This window comes from Panthera uncia, chromosome B4 (assembly GCF_023721935.1).
Source record: "Panthera uncia isolate 11264 chromosome B4, Puncia_PCG_1.0, whole genome shotgun sequence".
Taxonomy (NCBI): Eukaryota; Metazoa; Chordata; class Mammalia; order Carnivora; family Felidae; genus Panthera; species Panthera uncia.
The window spans coordinates 84,021,242-84,043,492 of record NC_064809.1 but is presented as its reverse complement, the minus strand read 5'-3'; the positions used below and the strand labels follow the sequence as shown (position 1 = coordinate 84,043,492).

At 39.0% G+C, this 22,251-nt stretch overlaps 1 pseudogene; it reads left to right on the top strand.

Moving 5' to 3' along the window:
- The first annotated feature begins 14,444 nt into the window (after positions 1–14,444).
- Positions 14,445–21,652, top strand: LOC125919869 (60 kDa heat shock protein, mitochondrial-like; annotated as a pseudogene).
- Positions 21,653–22,251: the final 599 nt, after the last annotated feature.

The following is a 22,251-nucleotide window of genomic DNA, read 5'->3' as shown; positions in this document are numbered from 1 at the left end:
TACCTTTATAACCTCTTATTTGATGAGCTCCATCAGTCACATGTCCTTATCTATGTGCTATCTTTATGTCTATTTTTGCACATTTCAAATTTATACCTCTAGTCAGACTCCCCTCTGAGTTCTGAGCAGATTAATCTGTCCAATTACCCACTAGATATTTCCAAACTTATTCAATTTCCTACCTGACAGAAACTCAACATGCCTTGAACACAACTATTCTTCTTCATCTTTTAACCTGCTTTTTGCACAACTTTTCCCTTCTCAGTTAACAAAAACCCTGTCAAGCAAAAACCTTAGCAACATGCTCAACTCCAGTCTCTCTTACAGCTTACATGTGCTGTTTCTATACATCCTTTTACCTTTGTTTTAGAAAAATAAAATATCCAGTCCCTTCTCACCATATCCACTGCTATTTGCCTGGTGCACGCCACCATTATTCCTGATCTGGATTAATGAAGGTCTCAGTACTCAGTACAATAGCCAGAGTAATCACCTCAAAACATAAATCAGATCACATAACTTCTAAAACACTCTAAGGACTTCCTCTGGCACTTAGGGTCAATGTGAAAATTCTTTCGATAATATACCTCCCCAATCTTTTCACATGCTATTTCTCTTCTTTTTCAAAAGTCCCAGCTTCTTTTAGTTCATCAAACATTTAAATGGTTACTAATTAAAAAACTGTAATTAATGAATGAAATTCATCAGGATTAGATAAAATCATGCCTATCTAAATATGATACAATTCCAAGCATGCAATGAATAATCAATTGTTTTATCATTGTTGTTTACCTATTTTTAATTATATTTTTAAAAAGCATATTTAGGTCATGTTAGCACATACTATTTTAAGAATTTACATCTCTGTATCCTTGAATCTGCCTTCCTAAGTGCCTTATCTTGAGTGACTCTGCACAATATTGATTAACTTTCTAAAACTGTATGTACTACATTAGCAAAGAAAATACTTCCTTTAATTTATAGACTAAATACTTAAAATGGTTAGGCTCTTCACTGTGTCTATTTTGGCCTCTTTGTCCCTATTAAAAACTAGTAGAGAGATTTTTATTATAGAATTTGTGATTCCTACTTAACCACCATTTTGTAACCATCTGTAAATATTAAGAGACAGTTATTCATTGATTTGTCCTTATACAAAGTCCATTACCTGACCATGTTTTGACCCTTAAAGAGGTTTTCTCCAAAGATGAACACTAGGTGCCCATTATGATTAACTCAGCAATGTAACAAATTACTACCTCTGTGAACTTTTAGTCATTGACAATGGCCTTCCAGATTTTACTGCCCTTACAAGAATTTTACAAGAGTATTTGGACATGAGTGTTACAAAAGAAACCATTGAAGAGGTTTCAGGTTACATTTCATCAAATGTTTGGTTGCTCTGTCATTGGTAATATAAACACAACAGTAGATAAAGTACTTTTTAATCAGAGTAATCCTCAATGGTACCTCACAAGAACTAGTTCAATCTGCTTTTTATAACTTATTAGAATGTTTTACTATACACATCACTTGAAAACCATATTACTAAAATATTTTTTATTCCTTGACTAATTTATGCAACCACAAAGGGGAAAAGATGTAGCACATTTTTTACCACGTAGATTCTGAGAAAATCCAAAGGCAGCCACCACATATATTCTGAAGTAGTCACATATCAATGATAATTTTAGTTAAATGATAGTCATGTGATATCAGTTTCATAGAAAAAATATTAAGGACCACTTCTAAAATAAGGTAATAACCAGAATAGATATGAATCTTTAAAAAAAAAAAAACAATGTTCATTTCCTTGTTTTGGGTCCCTACATCACAAACAGGACGAATCAGAATTGATATCTATTGTAATTTTGGAAACTTTCACAGCTTTTCCCAGTTCTGAGCCTTTAACAAGACAATATTATTTTGTATTTTCCATAACCTCTCAGAATATATGGACATGGATGCTATTATCTGTACTGCTTCCGGTTTTTTGACATAAAAATGATCATGTTCTTGAAGATTAGGTTGAAAACTGAACCTGACCGTATTTGTGTTTTTCTTAAAATTGGCATGTTCCACAGAAGGAGATATGGAAAAATGGTGGTCTACCATTTTTTACGTATTTAAATATTTCTTGTCCATTCATTAGATATCGTATCCACTCATTTAACCAACCTTTTTAAGGAACTACTAGATCCTGTAGACTCCAGGGTAAATCACATTGTTCTAGTCTCGAATGCCCCCTGCAGTCTAATGGAAAAACTGTCCCTACTGCTATTCTGCTACTACTACCACAAACTATTCCCCGCACAACACTTAGTTATGTTCCAGACATGGTTCCCAATTCTTCACATGTATAATTCTGTAGGTTATATCTCATGGAATTTGTTTGTAACAATTGTTCTAGTTAAGGTGACTTCCCTACAACAGGTAAAATACAATAAAGCGTGTTAATTGCTATTCAGGAGTAATTGCTGTTTTTCAATGGTTTCCAATGTTTAGGAATTACAACACATTGATAAAATGGATTATCCTACATAAAAATGCCCTATTGCATATATTTTAGGAATCATTTGGCAATGGAAAACTGAAAAACAAAATATTAGTATTTTAAAATAATTCTTACCCTAAACAAGAATGTAAAAAAAAAGCTACTTAATTCCGAGGGAAATAATATAAGAAGAGAGGAGAAATTATTTTTATAGTTCTTTTTCTATTTATTTACCTCCAGTAAAGTTAAGCAGCCACCCTTTCCCTCTACCCACTTCAACTAACACGTACCTAATTATCTTAATTGTGTTTTGATTCATGTAAATCTTATGGAATAGCTACTATTATTTCAAAAATTACAAATGAAGAAAATAAAGTTTTCAGAGGTTGTGTGTTTCATATAATGTTACTGAGTGAGTAAGTAGTTGAATAAGAACATATATTTAGAAAGTCTAGCTCAAGATCCTGTGTGCTTAACATTACACTATCTTGGGGCATGTCAGTGACTCAGTTGGTTAAGCGGCCAACTTTGGCTCAGGTCATGATCTCGCCATTCTTGAGTTCCGGGCCCGTGTAGGATTCTGTGTGGACTGCTCAGAGCCTGAAGCCAGCTTCAGATTCTGTATCTCCCTCACTCTCTCTGCCCTGCCCCTGCCCGCCACCACCAATGGTCATGCTCTCTCGCTCTCTCTCTCTCTCAAAAATAAATAAAAAACATTAAAATTTTTTTTAAACATTACACTATCTTTCCCTCAAATCATCAGATTCATCAATTTTACCTACATCGACTTAGGGTAGAAAACTCAGAGAAGCAGGTTTTTCCATTCTGAAATATCAGAACAAGCATTATCAGAATAAGCAAAAAAGTCTACCTGAGAATATTAGACATATGCAATTTCATCAACAATGAAAACACTATTGCACTATTATGGCAGTTACTAAATCATGAAAAAGAAGAAAATGTCAGGCAGTAAAGATAGATTCCAGCCTTTGGAACTAAACAACCCATGTTTGAATTCTCTCTCTGCTATTTGTAAATTGTGTGACCTTAGCCAAACCACTCAACCTCTCCGTGCATCAGTTTATCTTTAAAATATAACAGTAACTACCTCATTATATGATCATAAATAGTAAATGAATTAATATATGTAGGGTATATAGCAGGGCCTGGTACGTAGCACTATCTGAATTATAACTATTGACATTATTACCACTCATTATTGGTTCATACACATTATTACTCAATGTAGAAATAGCTTACTGAGATTCACTTTGTAAAGTGGAAAAACCCTATAAGCTTCATGTAATATACTTAAAATTTTGTCATTTTATTTAGTATTAAAAAATGCTTGGGTTGTGGTTACTAAGTTGCACTGTGTCCTTAATACGAGAACCTAAAATGTTCTATTTGGTCACAGTAACAAAATGCACTTCTAATTAACATCTTTATCTGTTTTAAAAAATGGTTTTAAATGGTATGGATATTGATAAACATGTGATAACAGTGAGTGTTTACTTTTTAGTATTAAGTGCTAGGCAACTCACAGCCAAAGTTTTTACTCCTCTCAGAGGTCATTTTTTTTAAGTTAGCACTTTACCTGCTAGAATACTTCATTTCTGATATTGATGTCCTTATTCATTATATCTATTTTTTTTATTTTAAATTGCATTGTATTGCTGTTTCCAAGTTTTGCTGATAATAAGACAATGTTATGCATTTTAAAAAGCATTAGGTAACAGCTGTAGATAACTTCCTCTGAAACAGACACAATGATAAATGCCATATGTATATTAACATATTCAAACATGTCAATTAATCACCATAACCTTTTAATTATATTCTATTATTATTAAGATAAAACAAGAGAATTGCTCTTTGGGAGTCTAAAGCTGTCAAATGGCGCCCTTTTTATAGATTTAGTATTTAGAAAATCAGGTTGCCTGCAAAAAAAATGTTTTAATCCTTCCTTTCCAATATGTATTTCTGTCATTTTTTTTTAATGTATCACATGGTCTAAGACCTTCAGTAAAATGTTGAATAGATGTGGTTAGAATAGATATCCATGCCTCACTCTCAAAGTCAACACATGCGGTCTTTTACCAGTATGAGTTAGTTGTGAGTTTTACATAAACATCTTTTATCAGGTTGAGAGTTTTTTATCCTGAAAGGAGGGTAAGTTTTGCCAAATGCTTTTAATCATTCTACCAAGGCAATTATAATGTTTTTTATTTAGTCTGTGGCCACAGTGAATTACACTGATTTTTAATATTGAGCTAATTATTGTATTACCAGGATAATCCCCAACTGTCATTAATCTTTTAATGTATCACTGGATTTGATGGTTTTTTGTTAAAAACTTTTGTGTCTAGGTCCATAGGAGATTTTGTTCTTACACAGACTTCTTTCTTGTAATGTCTTCATTTAGTTAGGGTTTCAGGATAATACTAGTCTCATAAAATACACTGCACGGTATTCTTTCCTCCTCAGTTTTCTAGAAGTGTTTATGTAGTATGGTTATTATTTATCAACCATCTAGGGATAAATTTCTTTTTTATGGAAGGTTCTGTTTTTGTGGTTGTTGTGAAAGCAATTTCTTTAACAGATATATGGCTACTCATATATCTATTTTTTTGGTTGAGTGAGCTTTGGTAATTTTTGTCTTTCAAGGAATTTTGCCACTGTATTTAATTAACCAGGTTTCTTAGTAGATGGGTGTTAATAATTCTCTTATTATTCTTATTATGTATGTAGGGTCTGGAGTAATGTCACCTCTGTCATTCCTGATACTGGAGATTTGTGTCTTCTCTCTTTCCTAATTTTATTGGTCATTTCAAAGAAACAACTATTTATTATTCTCTATTGTTTTCTGTATGCAAAGGTTTAAAACAACTATATATAATCACCTAAAACAGAAGACAATCCAAATGTCTGCCAAGAGTTGAATGAATAAACAAATTATGGAATATCTATACAATAAAATACTAGTCAGCAATTATTTTTGATACACTGAAAAACATGAATGACTCTAAAAATAATTATGCTGAAATGAAGGTTGGACTAAAAGGGTACATACTGCATAGATTCCATTCATTAAAAAAAAATCTCGAAAAGACAAACTAAACTGTAAAGACAGAGAGCAAATCAGTGCTTTCCTAGAGATGGGAGGTAAGAAGACATGGATTTTTAAGGGGCACAAGAAAACTCTTTGAAGTGAGTATTCAGTTTATATCTTGATTATGGCAATCATTTCTTACATGTATTTACTTAGGAAACTCATCAGGTTATACATTTTAAATGTATGCAGTTTATTGTAAATCAATTATACTTCAATAAAGCTATAGAAAATAGCCAAACCTAACAATTTCATGTGGTTCAACCTATTATCATCTCCATTTCACAGAACAAGAACCAAAAGGAATGGGATATAAAGTACTTCTCTTGGGGCACCTGAGTGGCTCAGTTGGTTAAGCTATCAACTCTTGATTTCAGCTCAGGTAATGATCTCGCATTTCGTGGGTTCAAACCCTTCATAGGGCTCTGTGCCAACAGTGCAGAGCCTGCTTGGGATATTCTCTCTCATTCTCTTCTCTTCTCTTCTCTTCTCTCTCTCTCTCTCTCTCAAAATAAATAAACTTAAAAAAATAAAATTAAAAAAGGATACTTCCCTAAAGTCAAAAAGCCGGTAAGTTATAGTGATAGGATTTGAAGCTATAGAATATCTCCAGAGCCTGAATATTTACACACTATCTCATACTACCCCTTTATGTGTTTGCTTATTATTTTTATTTTTTATTTCTTTAAGATTTTATTTTTTAAGTAATCTCTACACTCAACATGGGGCTCAGATTAACAACCCCAAGATCAAGAATCACACGTTCCACTGACTGAGTCAGCTAGGTGCCCAATGTGTTTATTTTTTAAATTACATTCCCCAACCATCCTTCTGCCTTTAGGCCTTTTTATATTTTACTTGCTATCATTTAAGATAAACGTGTTATATTTATCTTAATCAATTAGTCAACTTTACTTTCTTTCTACTAATGGGTACTATTGAGACCATACATTATTTTCATTCTACTGAAGGTATACTATAGATCAAATAATTTTTGAGTTTTCTTAAGGACAAACAAGCTCACAAATCAACTTATGTACCTATGAAACAAAATTTGTTATATACAGGTAGTATTTCTGAGGGGAAATTGTCCTCAGATGGCAATTTCCCCTCAGATATATTACCTGTATATAACAAATTATGGTAAGTACTATTACCATATATACTTGGCATATATGTTGTTCAGATATAAAAACAGGAGAGAATCCTCACTCCTCTCATGTACTCCTCTAAGGGTTGGGGCCCTCCCCGGTAGAATGTTTATCATACTTTATTATAATGAATGATGTATTGGACATTCCTCTTAGTGATGAGACAAATGCTCCTCTAGGAAAAGAGTTGTTACATTGACCCTTGTTTACCCATAGCAAGAACATAAAAAATGTTGAGTAAGAATTTGTACAATTAGTGTAAAAGATGCATGTTTTGGAGAGGAGCCTTAGAGACTGAGAGTAAACGTTACTAAGTCAAGTCAATAACCTATACCAGTTGGATTATGAGGACTACGAAAAACTGAGTTTAACTTCAGTGAAGGCCAAGACCAGGTTCAGTGGCATGATGGAGCTACACACTGGAAAAATATTTGTCCAGTCTCTCAACTACAGTAAGAAAAAAATGAAATCTTTTCCAAGAAAAGTCTTGTGCTGAGTTCACTCTATCATACATATATGCATGCTGCACAGTGCTTCTAGAATATGCAACCTGAAAGTACAGAGGATTTTCAAACAATAATTGGAAGGTTCCCACCATGTTCAGAACACAACTTTTACATATAAATGTAGCTTGGGAAATATCGCATAACAACATTTCAATTTTTTCTTTGATATAAAACAATTCATTAGAGAAGTGATGAGGGTTGTATACTCCAGAATTCTTAGGCTAATAAATATCCATATATCATATGATTTATAAGGCTTAAATGATAGCATCACAAGAGATAATTAAAACTCTCAAAAACTTACTTAGCAGTTTTATTCAAAAGCAAAAGTATTACTCCTTGAGATAGAGGAATTCCCATGTTATTGTTAATAATCTGCAACCATTCTCCCCATCTTACTTAATTATCCTTTCTTTTAAATCAACTTTATTTTCCTCTCATTTTGTCTTTTTTCTTAATTAATATACAAATACCTACTGGGATACAAATAACCCCAAATACTCTGCTTGTGAAACTCCCAAATTATTAAGTGTAATTTTAATTATGATTAGCTAGCATGGGTAAAATATTCATCGCAATGGGAATATAATAATCTCATTACCAAAAAACTATTTGACTCAGGTATTTATCTGTCACCATGCATTTATCTCGAAAGGCTAGTTACCCATCAAAACATTGCTAAGTAATTTTAGCAATTTTCTGTGAACATAAGAGAAGAAACTCCACCTCATGCCTCTAATCTCCTGCCTATCCTTTATCCCCAGGTGAATTTTAATCATTTGCAAATAATATGATTGTGTATTTATTGTAAGTGCATATAAAGAAATATAAACACGATACACGTTAAATTTGAAGATGTGGGGGGGAAATCACTTCTTGGAAATTTTCAAAGGAACTATTTCCACGATTATTAGACCCCTCAGTTTAATGCACACAGAAATAGGCCACGATTAGGAAGAAAGATTTATTGACAAGAACTCTTCCAGAGTCCAGTCGGCTGCCTCTTTACCTCCAACCCAGAGGAATGGTTCAAAGGATTCCCCTGTAACTCTGCACAGGAAGACAAAGCAAACCTGTCCCTGACTCAGGCCGGCAAAAGCTAAAGTGGGCTGTGCCAGCCTGAGAGAGACGGCTGCATTAGGAGAGGAGTGCATCTCTGGCATTCATCAGGACAAAGCTCAGGTCGGCATTTCCTCTACACCAGATTCTGCCACACGAGAAATAGTGTATAGATCGGAGGTTCCCACCACCTCTTCCTCAGGTTTGATTCATTTGCAGAGTGACTCACAGAACTGAGGTAAACATTTTACTTACTAGATTACCAATTTATTATAAAAGAGTATAACTTGGGAACAGCCAGATGGGAGAGATGCATAGGAAAAAGTATGTGATAAGGGGCAGAGAGCTTCCCTGCTTCCTGGGAGCACCATCCCCCCTGCATCTCCTTGTGTTCACCAACCCCTCTATCTGAACCTCATCATTTGGGTTTTTTTGTGGAGGCTTGGCTACATGGACATGATTAATTAATCACTGACCCCTGGCAACTGAATCAAACTCTAGCCCCTCTACCCTCCTTGGACTGAAAGTTCCAACTCTCTAATCACATGGTTGGTTCCCCTGGCATCCAGCCCCATCCTTAGGGTCACCCTTGATATTCTTAGGGGCCTTCCAAATTCTCATTAACATAAACTAAGATGTAGTTGAAAGAAGTTTGTTACGAATATTGAGACATCTTCATTGCTCTTATCACTTAGGGAATTAGAATGGTTTTAGGAGCACTATGCCAGAAATGGGGACAAAGAACAAATATGCATTTCTTAGTATAAATCACATTATCACAGTGTGTGTCTACCAAAGTTTGGACAAATTCCAGCAGAAAGGAGCTGGGATGATGGCAGATTTCTAAAGACAGGGGATAAACATCTGCCTAGGTCAAAGAAATTGTAGACAAAGGAGCCTATAAGGAATGTCTGGAGGAAAAACTCCTTAACTCAGTCAGCTTAAATATCTGTCAGTCCCAGAGAGTGAGAACTAGCTTCCAGGGGAAAATCTTTTCCTGCTCCTTTCCTATTCTCTTAAACTTCTTTTCCACATCCCCTAAACAGAAACTGGCTAATAAGATTAGAGAACAGGAGAAGGAGGAAGAGGAGAAGCACAATGGAGAGAAAGAGACAACATTCCAAGTAAGGCTCCATTGACAGCAGGCTTGAGCTAGTTGAGAGGTTTGCCATTAAAACAAGTTCAGGGACACTTCTGTGGCTCAGTTGGTTAAATGGCTGACTTCAGCTCAGATCATGATTTAATGGTTTGTGAGTTCAAGCCCTGGGTAGGGCTCTGTGCTGACAACTCAGAGCCTGGAGCCTGCTTCAGATTCTGTGTCTCCCTCTCTCTCTCTCCCCTCCCCCACTCACGTTCTGTCTCTCAAAAATAAATAAACATTGCAAAAAAATATTTTTAATAAAACGAGTCCAGAGTTTGGACTAATAATTTGTACTCAAAATTCCAATTTCTAAAAAAAAAATCTTTTTCTAATGTTTTATTTATCTTGGAGAGAGAGAGTGCTAGTGGGGTAGGGACAGAGAGAGAGAGAGAGAGAGACTGTGGATCTGAAGTGGGCTCGGCACTGATAGCAAGCCCAACACGGAGCTCGAACTCACAAACCACGAGATCATGACCTAAGCCACCCAGGTGCCCCTCAAAATTCCAATTTCTTAATTGAGATTATGTTTGTAATTTTTAGGAAAGACATTGTTTGGGGACTCAAGGAAGTAGACACTAAGCTTGTACATACATATTTGGACAAATTTCTATGAAGAAAAAGAGTTGGGGCCAGAGAGGGCTGGGAGAGCCTTCAGACTTGAAAGCAAGGTGTTATGCGTGTCTCCCTGAAGGAGCCAGGGTGGAAAGTGTCTCAGCCTGCAGAACATCTCTAAGAAAGTTTTTTCCAGCCAGATGAACCATCTTAGAGTCAAAGTTGCCTATTAGGGGAGTCCTATACCTTGCGTAAAGATAGGATATCTGTTGGATGCAGCCATTGGCTATGAGCAGCCTATGGAAATCAGTGGTGGATTCAAAAGGACTACAGCTGGCGACCATCAGAAAACAAAGCTGTTTGCCACAGTAAGAGATACGAATGACACATTTTTATAACCATCAAAGTCACACACTTGCTTGAATTGTCACATGGGCAACATCAAGTGACTCACACCACACAGATGTTAAAGGGATGGTGGGAGATAAAATAAGGTATTTTTATTATATCAGGAGACATGTGTAATGTAAATACCTGTGGCCTAGACAGCCCAGAGTATCCCAGCACCCTGTGGTCACTATTTCATTTAAGAAAAAAAAAAAAAAAATGAAATGACTCAAGACCCATTCCAGGTAACAGCTATGTGCTACAGGTTCTAATGAGTTACCTACTCCCTCTGACCACCCCACCCCCACCTTGCAAAGCAATAAAAATCAATCTCCTTAACTTGGTGAAAATGATTTGCTGCATGTACGCTCCTGAGTTATTATATCCTACGTAGTGTCATTTGGATTCTATTCTTGTTTCCTGGGGTTCCTAGGATACAATGGTATCCAAAATCTACAAGAGCAATTTCTTTTCAAAAGTTTGAAAGTATGTCTCTGGGAGTGGCTGTTTAATTAGTCAATGCAGTGGGAGAAACGGCCGGTGTTTCCAAATTTGTAGATTTGTTTGGAAAACCCAGTGATGGCTGCATAACCAAACCTCCTGTGTGCCATAGCCCATCTATGATTTGATGATGAAAACTGCAATAATTTCTTCCCTACCTCGTGCCATACCATAAACCTGGATCCAGACCACAGGTTATTGATCAAAGCAGAAGAAACCTTTTTTCTCCCCCTAGCAGTCCCGCTCCTTTGCTTTCCTTCACTAACCTTCCTGTTTTCTTTCTTCAAGCTCCATCCGCCTTTTAATTAAGAGTCAGAATGAACCTTTGAACTATGAACATCTAAAAGGCTTTTTAATTCTAACTCATTTGTTTCCAGAGATGAGAATTAATTAATTTATTTAATTTATTTTTTAAGTTTCGAATGCCATTTTCTGTAGTTTGAATTAATCCTCTGGGCCAAAGGCCAGGCCTGGTGCCCGTGGATGGAGTTTCCAGGCAGGCAAACAGGGCGCAGCCGGAGCCCGCAGGGTGAGCGGTGTGAGCGGCAGGGTGAGGCAAGTACTATGGACCCACACAGAAAGCTTAGGATGGGACCCACTGAGCCTCGCAGGCAGCTCGTAAAACGGCAGAATCCGGCCCCAGTCTCTACAGCCTGAACACTCTTCCCAGAGGAAGCTCCGGGGACGCCGGGATTTCTACAGGATCCGGAGGAGAATCCTGGGCCCAGAAATGCCAGCTTGCCCCCTAGCTCCAGAGTCCCTGCCTTCCAGGCTCATTTGTAAGGAGTCTGGCTCACGCGACCTATCCCGCAAACACCAATCCTCCCGACACCTAACCCCCCCCCCCCCGCCGTCCCCCCCCAACTTCTCCACACAGAATCCCACAATCACACTCACAGTGCAGCAGCTCCTCGCCCCAGAGGCCTAGCAAGGCCCGCGCCCCTTTCAAGAAAGGCAGCACCTGACGCCAAACCAGGAGGTGAACTGCGCATGCCCCGAGTGCAAAGCTGCGGCCCTCTCAGAGCTCAGAGGGGGACTGGAAGAGGGCAGGGGCTTCAGGGTGCAACCCTGGGGCGACAACTTGACACCTGCCATGGTCGAAAGCTGTAGCAATACTAGCATCCTCCCAACTGAACGTTTTCGGGGCCATTTGTTCTCCCCGGCAGCTGTAAAGTGTCCAAAATTTGACCCACGAGACCACCATTGCCTGTTATGGGAGCCTTTTCCTTGAAGAGCAGCTGCAGGGCATTATTCTCTCTTTCTGGATCAGCTCATCAGCATCTTACCTGGGGGCGGTGACTCCTTCACCTCTTCTTTCTTTCTTTCTTTCTTTCCTCTCCTCCCTTCCTTCCTTCCATTTTCTTTCTTTTCTTTTCTTTCTTTCTTTCTTTCTTTTTTTCTGGCTTGTCAAGTTTTAGTCACTTCAAAACCTTAGAGACAGTTCTAGTCTGGGGTAGAAGGTGGCCTCAACCCTCAACATCCAGAGTGGCTCTGATCTTATCCCTTCCTCAGGTAGGACAAACCAGACCTCCTTCTCCAGCTGCAAGCTGGAGGTCAAGGCCTGACTGTGGTGGGGACCTTGGGCCTCCAAATGCTCACCCCAGAAGAAAAGATTTGGTTTGCTGTAATGAAGATCAAAGTCTAGGCCTCTCCAGCTTTCCTTCACCCTGAAAGAGAGGCAGGGAAGTGTCAGCTGCTCTTTGGGGGCAGAGGGAGCAAACATCCATTTCTCCATCTGGCTGTAGGGAGGAGGGACACAGGACAAGAGGAGCCCATCTGTCGCCTTTGGTTCTGCCAGCTCCTTGAGGTGGCTGGGCTGGGGCAAGAGATGGGAGACAGCTGTCTGGCCCCGAACTTCTCAGGCCAAGGTGGGAATGGGGGCCACTTTAACTTTTAACTTTGTTTTAAAGTTTATTTCCTTTCACTTCTTAAATAAACACACACACACACACACACACACACACACACACGACTTTTTTGTGGAGTTGGAGATCCACTTGATCTGTGGGCAGTCTGGCTTCCCAGCATCACTCCTCATCAAAGTTCTGACTCAGGAGGAAATTGGCAGCCAAGTCCTCCCCTCCCCCCCACCCCCCAAGAGAAAGAGACCAGGATTACCAGATTCCCTGAGAAGCCCAGGGCCTTCAACCTCCTTATAGCTTCCTTCTGTGGCTTCACCTAGAGGTAGTTCATCTGCAGGGCCTCCTTGTCTATGGACCTACCTCACTCTCCACATGTGCCAGCTCCCCAGCGGTCTCATGTAGCATCTGGACGAATTGCCCCTGTTGTTGGCTAATTGCTGTGAAAGCTGAGGGTTCCTCTAGCCCAGAGCTGAATGAAGAGATAAGCATGGACTTTTAACCCCCTGCTGACATTCCACAGCAAAAACCAACTTCATAGAGTAAAAGGCTATAAATGAGCAATGAGCATTTCTCAGCCAAGTATTTTTTTGTTTGCTCACTTACATTGGCAGAGATTGCATGATCTTTAGTGGGTAACATTTTATTCATACACTGTAACATAGATTCTGACCAAACTTTTGTGTAGAAGTTATGGCTGTAAGCACTGGGGAGGCAGCAGTGAAAAAAACAAAAAAACAAAACAAACAAAAAAACACAACTCCTATCTCTCTCTTATGCTTACATTTGATTTGGGAAAAAGAAAATTTAAATTATGGAAAAATTTCTTTAATGTTTAAAATATGTGTGTGTGTATGTATATATATATATATGTATATATATATATATGTACATATATATATATATATATATATATAATTTACACCTACACATACATATACATACCTTTATTAACACATTTATTAAACATTGACACTTTGGATTTTAGGAAACAAGTTTTAACGTCATTGGTTAGATAGGTATTAGAAAAATATGAAACATTTACACAATAGTTAATTAGGAAACTAGCTTTTACTATAACACAAGGTAGATAAAGCCATCTTAAAATTGTTAAGCATTGCATGCTTTTCTGCCATGGGAAAAACTTATTAAAGCAAAATTAATTATTAATAACAATATATTGTTTGAAATAAAATACAGAGGGTTTCTTAAGGTTTTTGAACAAGGACACTGTTCATACATTAAAAAACAGTAGTCTGAGTTAAGGTCAGAGTATCTACTGATTAGTGAATTTAATGAATATTATTTGGGTGAGTTTATATCTCAAGTGTTGAGTGCACAGAAGGCTTTTTGCTCTATTTTTTAAATTAAGTCAGTTTCAATTCAGTTCTCAGAAAACTGAGGATAGATAAATTACTGACATCTTGATAAGTCAGGAATAATGCCTAAAGTATAACTTGCACATTTTATCTATAGGCTTCATCAGTTCTTAATTTGCAACTGTAAACGTTGACCCTATTTTACTCAATAGAAAATTGTGTTCAAATGGATCTACTCTAAGGGCATGAAATAATGTTTATAATATAAATAGGAGATGAATTTTACTCATCTCGGCCTTCTCTTTAAGTGTGTTCAAATTTAAATCAGGATAGCTCAGGATTAAATGAATAACAAAGCAAAAAATGCAGTTTTTCCCTCTCCACAAAGGGCCTGAGCCCAGCCTGCACACCACAGAAGTACTTTGATTACCTGTAGACCTTTGCCAGATAAGGCAAGAGTCCAGGGCACTAGCTCCTTATCTCACTCCAGCTTATTCTAAGGATGTAAAATTTGGTGCAGATTCCCGACTCATAATGCTTCAAAGTGTATACCTTTTATCCCATGCTACAGCTGTTTCTGTGAGCCAAAGGTAAAATAATGAGCTATTATTGAAGAGAGCTGGGGAAGTCCCCAAACAGCAAAGATGGTGTGACCATCACAAAATCCATTGACTTAAATGCTAAATATAAAAAATATTGGTGCTAAACTTGTTTGAGATGTTGCCAGTAATGCAAATGAAGAGGCTGGGGCTGGCACGACTACTGCTGGTGTACTGACACGCTCGGTTGCCAAGGAAAGCTTCTGGAAGGTTAGCAAAGATGCCAATCTAGGGTAAATAAGGAGAGGTGTGATGTTATCTCTTGATGTAGTAATTGCTGAATTTAAGAAGCAGTCTAAACTTGTGATGACCCCGGAAGAAATTGCTCAAGTTCCAATGATTCCTGAAAATGGAGACAAAGAAATTGATAACATCATTTCTGATGCATGAAGAAGGCTAGAAGAAAGGGTGTTACCAGATTAAAGGATGAGAAAGTACTAAGTGGTGGAGTAGAGATTATTGAAGGCATGAGGTTATATTTCTCCATACTTTATGAATACATCAAAAGATCAGAAATGTGAATTCCAAGATGCCTATGTTCTGTTGAGTGAATAGAACATTTCTAGAATCCAGTAAATTGTATCTGCTTCTGAAATGGCCAATGCTCACCAGAAGCCCTTGGTCATAATCACTAAAGATATTGATAGAGAAGGTCTGAGTACATCAGTTCTGAATAGGCTAAAAGTTGGTCTCCAGAGTATAATGGTCAAAGCTCTTGGTTTGGGTGACAGTAGAACCAGATTAAAGACACGGCTACTGCTACTGGTAGTACTATGTTTGGAGAAGGATTGACTAAATCTTTTTTTTTTTTTTTTTTTTTTATTTTTTAATATATGAAATTTACTGTCAAATTGGTTTCCATACAACACCCAGTGCTCATCCCAAAAGGTGCCCTCAATACCCATCACCCACCCTGCCCTCCCTCCCACCCCCCATCAACCCTCAATTTGTTCTCAGTTTTTAACAGTCTCTTATGCTTTGGCTCTCTCCCACTCTAACCTCTTTTTTTTTTTTTTCCTTCCCCTCCCCCATGGGTTTCTGTTATGTTTCTCAGGATCCACATAAGAGTGAAACCATATGGTATCTGTCTTTCTCTGTATGGCTTATTTCACTTAGCATCACACTCTCCAGTTCCATCCATGTTGCTACAAAAGGCCATATTTCATTTTTTCTCATTGCCACGTAGTATTCCATTGTGTATATAAACCACAATTTCTTTATCCATTCATCCGTTGATGGACATTTAGGCTCTTTCCATAATTTGGCTATTGTTGAGAGTGCCGCTATAAACATTGGGGTACAGGTGCCCCTATGCATCAGTACTCCTGTATCCCTTGGATAAATTCCTAGCAGTGCTATTGCTGGGTCATAGGGTAGGTCTATTTTTAATTTTCTGAGGAACCTCCGCACTGCTTTCCAGAGCGGCTGCACCAATTTGCATTCCCACCAACATTGCAAGAGGGTTCCTGTTTCTCCACATCCTCTCCAGCATCTATAGTCTCCTGATTTCTTCATTTTGGCCACTCTGACTGGCGTGAGGTGATATCTGAGTGTGGTTTTGATTTGTATTTCCCTGATAAGGAGCGACGTTGAACATCTTTTCATGTGCCTGTTGGCCATCCAGATGTCTTCTTTAGAGAAGTGTCTGTTCATGTTTTCTGCCCATTTCTTCACTGGGTTATTTGTTTTTCGGGTGTGGAGTTTGATGAGCTCTTTATAGATTTTGGATACCAGCCCTTTGTCCGATGTGTCATTTGCAAATATCTTTTCCCATTCCGTTGGTTGCCTTTTAGTTTTGTTGGTTGTTTCCTTTGCTGTGCAGAAGCTTTTTATCTTCATAAGGTCCCAGTAATTCACTTTTGCTTTTAATTCCCTTGCCTTTGGGGATGTGCCGAGTAAGAGATTGCTACGGCTGAGGTCAGAGAGGTCTTTTCCTGCTTTCTCCTCTAAGGTTTTGATGGTTTCCTGTCTCACATTCAGGTCCTTTATCCATTTTGAGTTTATTTTTGTGAATGGTGTGAGAAAGTGGTCTAGTTTCAACCTTCTGCATGTTGCTGTCCAGTTCTCCCAGCACCATTTGTTAAAGAGACTGTCTTTTTTCCATTGGATGTTCTTTCCTGCTTTGTCAAAGATGAGTTGGCCATACGTTTGTGGGTCTAGTTCTGGGGTTTCTATTCTATTCCATTGGTCTATGTGTCTGTTTTTATGCCAATACCATGCTGACTTGATGATGACAGCTTTGTAGTAGAGGCTAAAGTCTGGGATTGTGATGCCTCCTGCTTTGGTCTTCTTCTTCAAAATTACTTTGGCTATTCGGGGCCTTTTGTGGTTCCATATGAATTTTAGGATTGCTTGTTCTAGTTTCGAGAAGAATGCTGGTGCAATTTTGATTGGGATTGCATTGAATGTGTAGATAGCTTTGGGTAGTATTGACATTTTGACAATATTTATTCTTCCAATCCATGAGCAGGGAATGTCTTTCCATTTCTTTATATCTTCTTCAATTACCTGCATAAGCTTTCTATAGTTTTCAGCATACAGATCTTTTACATCTTTGGTTAGATTTATTCCTAGGTATTTTATGCTTCTTGGTGCAATTGTGAATGGGATCAGTTTCTTCATTTGTCTTTCTGTTGCTTCATTGTTAGTGTATAAGAATGCAACTGATTTCTGCACATTGATTTTGTATCCTGCAACTTTGCTGAATTCATGTATCAGTTCTAGCAGACTTTTGGTGGAGTCTATCGGATTTTCCATGTATAATATCATGTCATCTGCAAAAAGCGAAAGCTTGACTTCGTCTTTGCCAATTTTGATGCCTTTGATTTCCTTTTGTTGTCTGATTGCTGATGCTAGAACTTCCAGCACTATATTAAACAACAGCGGTGACAGTGGGCATCCCTGTCGTGTTCCTGATCTCAGGGAAAAAGCTCTCAGTTTTTCCCCGTTGAGGATGATGTTAGCTGTGGGCTTTTCATAAATGGCCTTTATGATCTTTAAGTATGTTCCTTCTATCCCGACTTTCTCAAGGGTTTTTATTAAGAAAGGGTGCTGGATTTTGTCAAAGGCCTTTTCTGCATCGATTGACAGGATCATATGGTTCTTCTCTTTTTTTTTGTTAATGTGATGTATCACGTTGATCGATTTGCGAATGTTGAACCAGCCCTGCATCCCAGGAATGAATCCCACTTGATCGTGGTGAATAATTCTTTTTATATGCTGTTGAATTCGATTTGCTAGTATCTTATTAAGAATTTTTGCATCCATATTCATCAGGGATATTGGCCTGTAGTTCTCTTTTTTTACTGGGTCTCTGTCTGGTTTAGGAATCAAAGTAATACTGGCTTCATAGAATGAGTCTGGAAGTTTTCCTTCCCTTTCTATTTCTTGGAATAGCTTGAGAAGGATAGGTATTATCTCTGCTTTAAATGTCTGGTAGAACTCCCCTGGGAAGCCATCTGGTCCTGGACTCTTATTTGTTGGGAGATTTTTGATAACCGATTCAATTTCTTCGCTGGTTATGGGTCTGTTCAAGCTTTCTATTTCCTCCTGATTGAGTTTTGGAAGAGTGTGGGTGTTTAGAAATTTGTCCATTTCTTCCAGGTTGTCCAATTTGCTGGCATATAATTTTTCATAGTATTCCCTGATAATTGTTTGTATCTCTGAGGGATTGGTTGTAATCATTCCATTTTCATTCATGATTTTATCTATTTGGGTCATCTCCCTTTTCTTTTTGAGAAGCCTGGCTAGAGGTTTGTCAATTTTGTTTATTTTTTCAAAAAACCAACTCTTGGTTTCGTTGATCTGCTCTACAGTTTTTTTAGATTCTATATTGTTTATTTCTGCTCTGATCTTTATTATTTCTCTTCTTCTGCTGGGTTTAGGCTGCCTTTGCTGTTCTGCTTCTATTTCCTTTAGGTGTGCTGTTAGATTTTGTATTTGGGATTTTTCTTGTTTCTTGAGATAGGCCTGGATTGCAATGTATTTTCCTCTCAGGACTGCCTTCGCTGCATCCCAAAGCGTTTGGATCGTTGTATTTTCATTTTCGTTTGTTTCCATGTATATTTTAATTTCTTCTCTAATTGCCTGGTTGACCCACTCATTCGTTAGTAGGGTGTTCTTTAACCTCCATGCTTTTGGAGGTTTTCCAGACTTTTTTCCTGTGGTTGATTTCAAGCTTCATAGCATTGTGGTCTGAAAGTATGCATGGTATAATTTCAATTCTTGTAAACTTATGAAGGGCTGTTTTGTGACCCAGTATATGATCTATCTTGGAGAATGTTCCATGTGCATTCGAGAAGAAAGTATATTCTGTTGCTTTGGGATGCAGAGTTCTAAATATATCTGTCAAGTCCATCTGATCCAATGTATCATTCAGGGCCCTTGTTTCTTTATTGACTGTGTGTCTAGATGATCTATCCATTTCTGTAAGTGGGGTGTTAAAGTCCCCTGCAATGACCACATTCTTATCAATAAGGTTGCTTATGTTTATGAGTAATTGCTTTATATATCTGGGGGCTCGGGTATTTGGCGCATAGACATTTATAATAGTTAGCTCTTCCTGGTGGATAGACCCTGTGATTATTATATAATGCCCTTCTTCATCTCTTGTTACAGCCTTTAATTTAAAGTCTAGTTTGTCTGATATAAGTATGGCTACTCCAGCTTTCTTTTGGCTTCCAGGAGCATGATAAATAGTTCTCCATCCCCTCACTCTCAATCTAAAGGTGTCCTCAGATCTAAAATGAGTCTCTTGTAGACAGCAAATAGATGGGTCTTGTTTTTTTATCCATTCTGATACCCTATGTCTTTTAGTTGGCGCATTTAATCCATTTACATTCAGTGTTATTATAGAAAGATATGGGTTTAGAGTCATTGTGATGTCTGTATGTTTTATGCTTGTAGTGATGTCTCTGGTACTTTGTCTCACAGGATCCCCCTTAGGATCTCTTGTAGGGCTGGTTTAGTGGTGACAAATTCCTTCAGTTTTTGTTTGTTTGGGAAGACCTTTATCTCTCCTTCTATTCTAAATGACAGACTTGCTGGATAAAGGATTCTCGGCTGCATATTTTTTCTGTTTAGCACACTGTAGATATCGTGCCAAGCCTTTCTGGCCTGCCAAGTTTCAAAGGAGAGATCAGTCACGAGTCTTATAGGTCTCCCTTTATAAGTGAGGGCACGTTTATCCCTTGCTGCTTTCAGAATTTTCTCTTTATCCTTGTATTTTGCCAGTTTCACTATGATATGTCGTGCAGAAGATCGATTCAAGTTACGTCTGAAGGGAGTTCTCTGTGCCTCTTGGATTTCAATGCCTTTTTCCTTCCCCAGTTCAGGGAAGTTCTCAGCTATAATTTGTTCAAGTACCCCTTCAGCACCTTTCCCTCTCTCTTCCTCCTCTGGGATACCAATTATGCGTATATTATTTTTTTTTAGTGTATCACTTAGTTCTCTAATTTTCCCCTCATACTCCTGGATTTTTTTATCTCTCTTTCTTTCAGCTTCCTCTTTCTCCATAACTTTATCTTCTAGTTCACCTATTCTCTCCTCTGCCTCTTCAAGCCGAGCCATTGTGGATTCCATTTTGTTTTGCATTTCGTTTAAAGCGTTTTTCAACTCCTCGTGACTGTTCCTTAGTCCCTCGATCTTTGTGGCAAGAGATTCTCTGCTGTCCTGTATACTGTTTTCAAGCCCAGCAATTAATTTTATGACTATTATTCTAAATTCACTTTCTGTTATATTATTTAAATCCTTTTTGATCAGTTCATTAGCTGTTGTTATTTCCTGGAGATTCTTCTGAGGGGAATTCTTCCGTTTGGTCATTTTGGAGAGTCCCTTGCGTGGTGAGGACCTGCAGTGCACTTCCCCTGTGCTGTGGTGTATAACTGGAGTTAGTGGGCGGGGCCGCAGTCCGACCCGATGTCTGCCCCCAGCCCACCGCTGGGGCCACAGTCAGACTGGTGTGTGCCTTCTCTTCCCCTCTCCTAGGGGCAGGATTCACTGTGGGGTGGCGTGTCCCGTCTGGGCTACTTGCACACCGCCAGGCTTGTGTTGCTGGGGATCTGGCGTATTAGCTGGGGTGGGTAGGCAAGGTGCACGGGGGGTGGAGAGGCAGGCTTAGCTCGCTTCTCCTTAGGTGATCCACTCCAGGAGGAGCCCTGTGGCAGCGGGAGGGAGTCAGATCCGCTGCCGGAGGTTTGGCTCCGCAGAAGCACAGAGTTGGGTGTTTGCGCGGAGCGAGCAAGTTCCCTGGCAGGAACTGGTTCCCTTTGGGATTTTGGCTGGGGGATGGGCGGGAGAGATGGCGCTGGCGCCTTTGTTCCCCGCCAAGCTGAGCTCTGCCGTCCGGGGGCTCAGCAGCTCTCCCTCCCTTTGTCCTCCAGCCTTCCCGCTTTCCGAGCAGGGCTGTTAACTTATGACCTCCCAGACGCTAAGTCGCGCTTGCTGTCGGAACACAGTCCGTCCGGCCCCTCCGCTTTTGCCAGCCAGACTCGGGGGCTCTGCTTGGCCGGCGAGCCGCCCCTCCGCCCCGGCTCCCTCCCGCCAGTCCGTGGAGCGCGCACCGCCTCGCCGCCCTTCCTACCCTCTTCCGTGGGCCTCTCGTCTGCGCTTGACTCCGGAGACTCCCTTCTGCTAATCCTCTGGCGGTTTTCTGGGTTCTTTAGGCAGGTGTAGGTGGAATCTAAGTGATCGGCAGGACGCGTTGTGAGCCCCGCGTCCTCCTACGCCGCCATCTTCCGGAACCTCAGGATTGACTAAATCTTAAAGATATTAAGCCTCAGGACTGAGGAAAAGTTGAAGAAGTCATTGTGATCAAAGATGATGCTATGCTCGTGAAAGGAAAAAGGTGGGAAGGCTCAAATTGAAAGCTGTATTCAATAAATCATTAAGCAGTTAGATATCACAACTAGTATATATGAAAAGGAAAAATGAAATGAGAAGTTAGTTAGGACACCATGTTTGGAGATGATGTGAATATGATGGAAAAATGAATCATGGATCCAACTGTGGTTGAAAAATCTGTTTTAGTGGATGCTGCTGGAGTGCCACTCTGTTAACTATAGCAGAAATTGTCGTCACAGAAATTTTCAAAGGGAAGGATCCTGGAGTAGGTGGAATGGGTGGAACAGCAGGTGGCATGTTCTAATTCCTAGAGTTGCCGCTATTAGTGAACTAAAAGAGAAAGCTCAAGGCAGTGCCCCTCACCAATAACTTCAGGGAAGTCAACTGAAGAAAATGACTGAAGAAAAGGCTGGCTGATGTTGAAGAAAATCTCTATAGCCATGAGTTACTAGTTTCAGTTGACAGTCAATAATGGTTTGCTGCTGTCATCTTCCATGCTGAAAAATAATTTATTTTGCATTTTTAGTAAAAAGACATTTATACATTCCTAATAACTGAGTGCAAAAGCCATGTTCCAATGTACCCCTTTCAACTGAAATCACGGAGGCATTTTTACTACACTTAACTCTTCTGTTAAAATCAGGATTTTAACACTTGCCATCACCACATGAGAAGTTAAGAAACAGCCTTTCTGCGGAGAATAACAGTTGTGTGCAAGGTAGAGAAATATT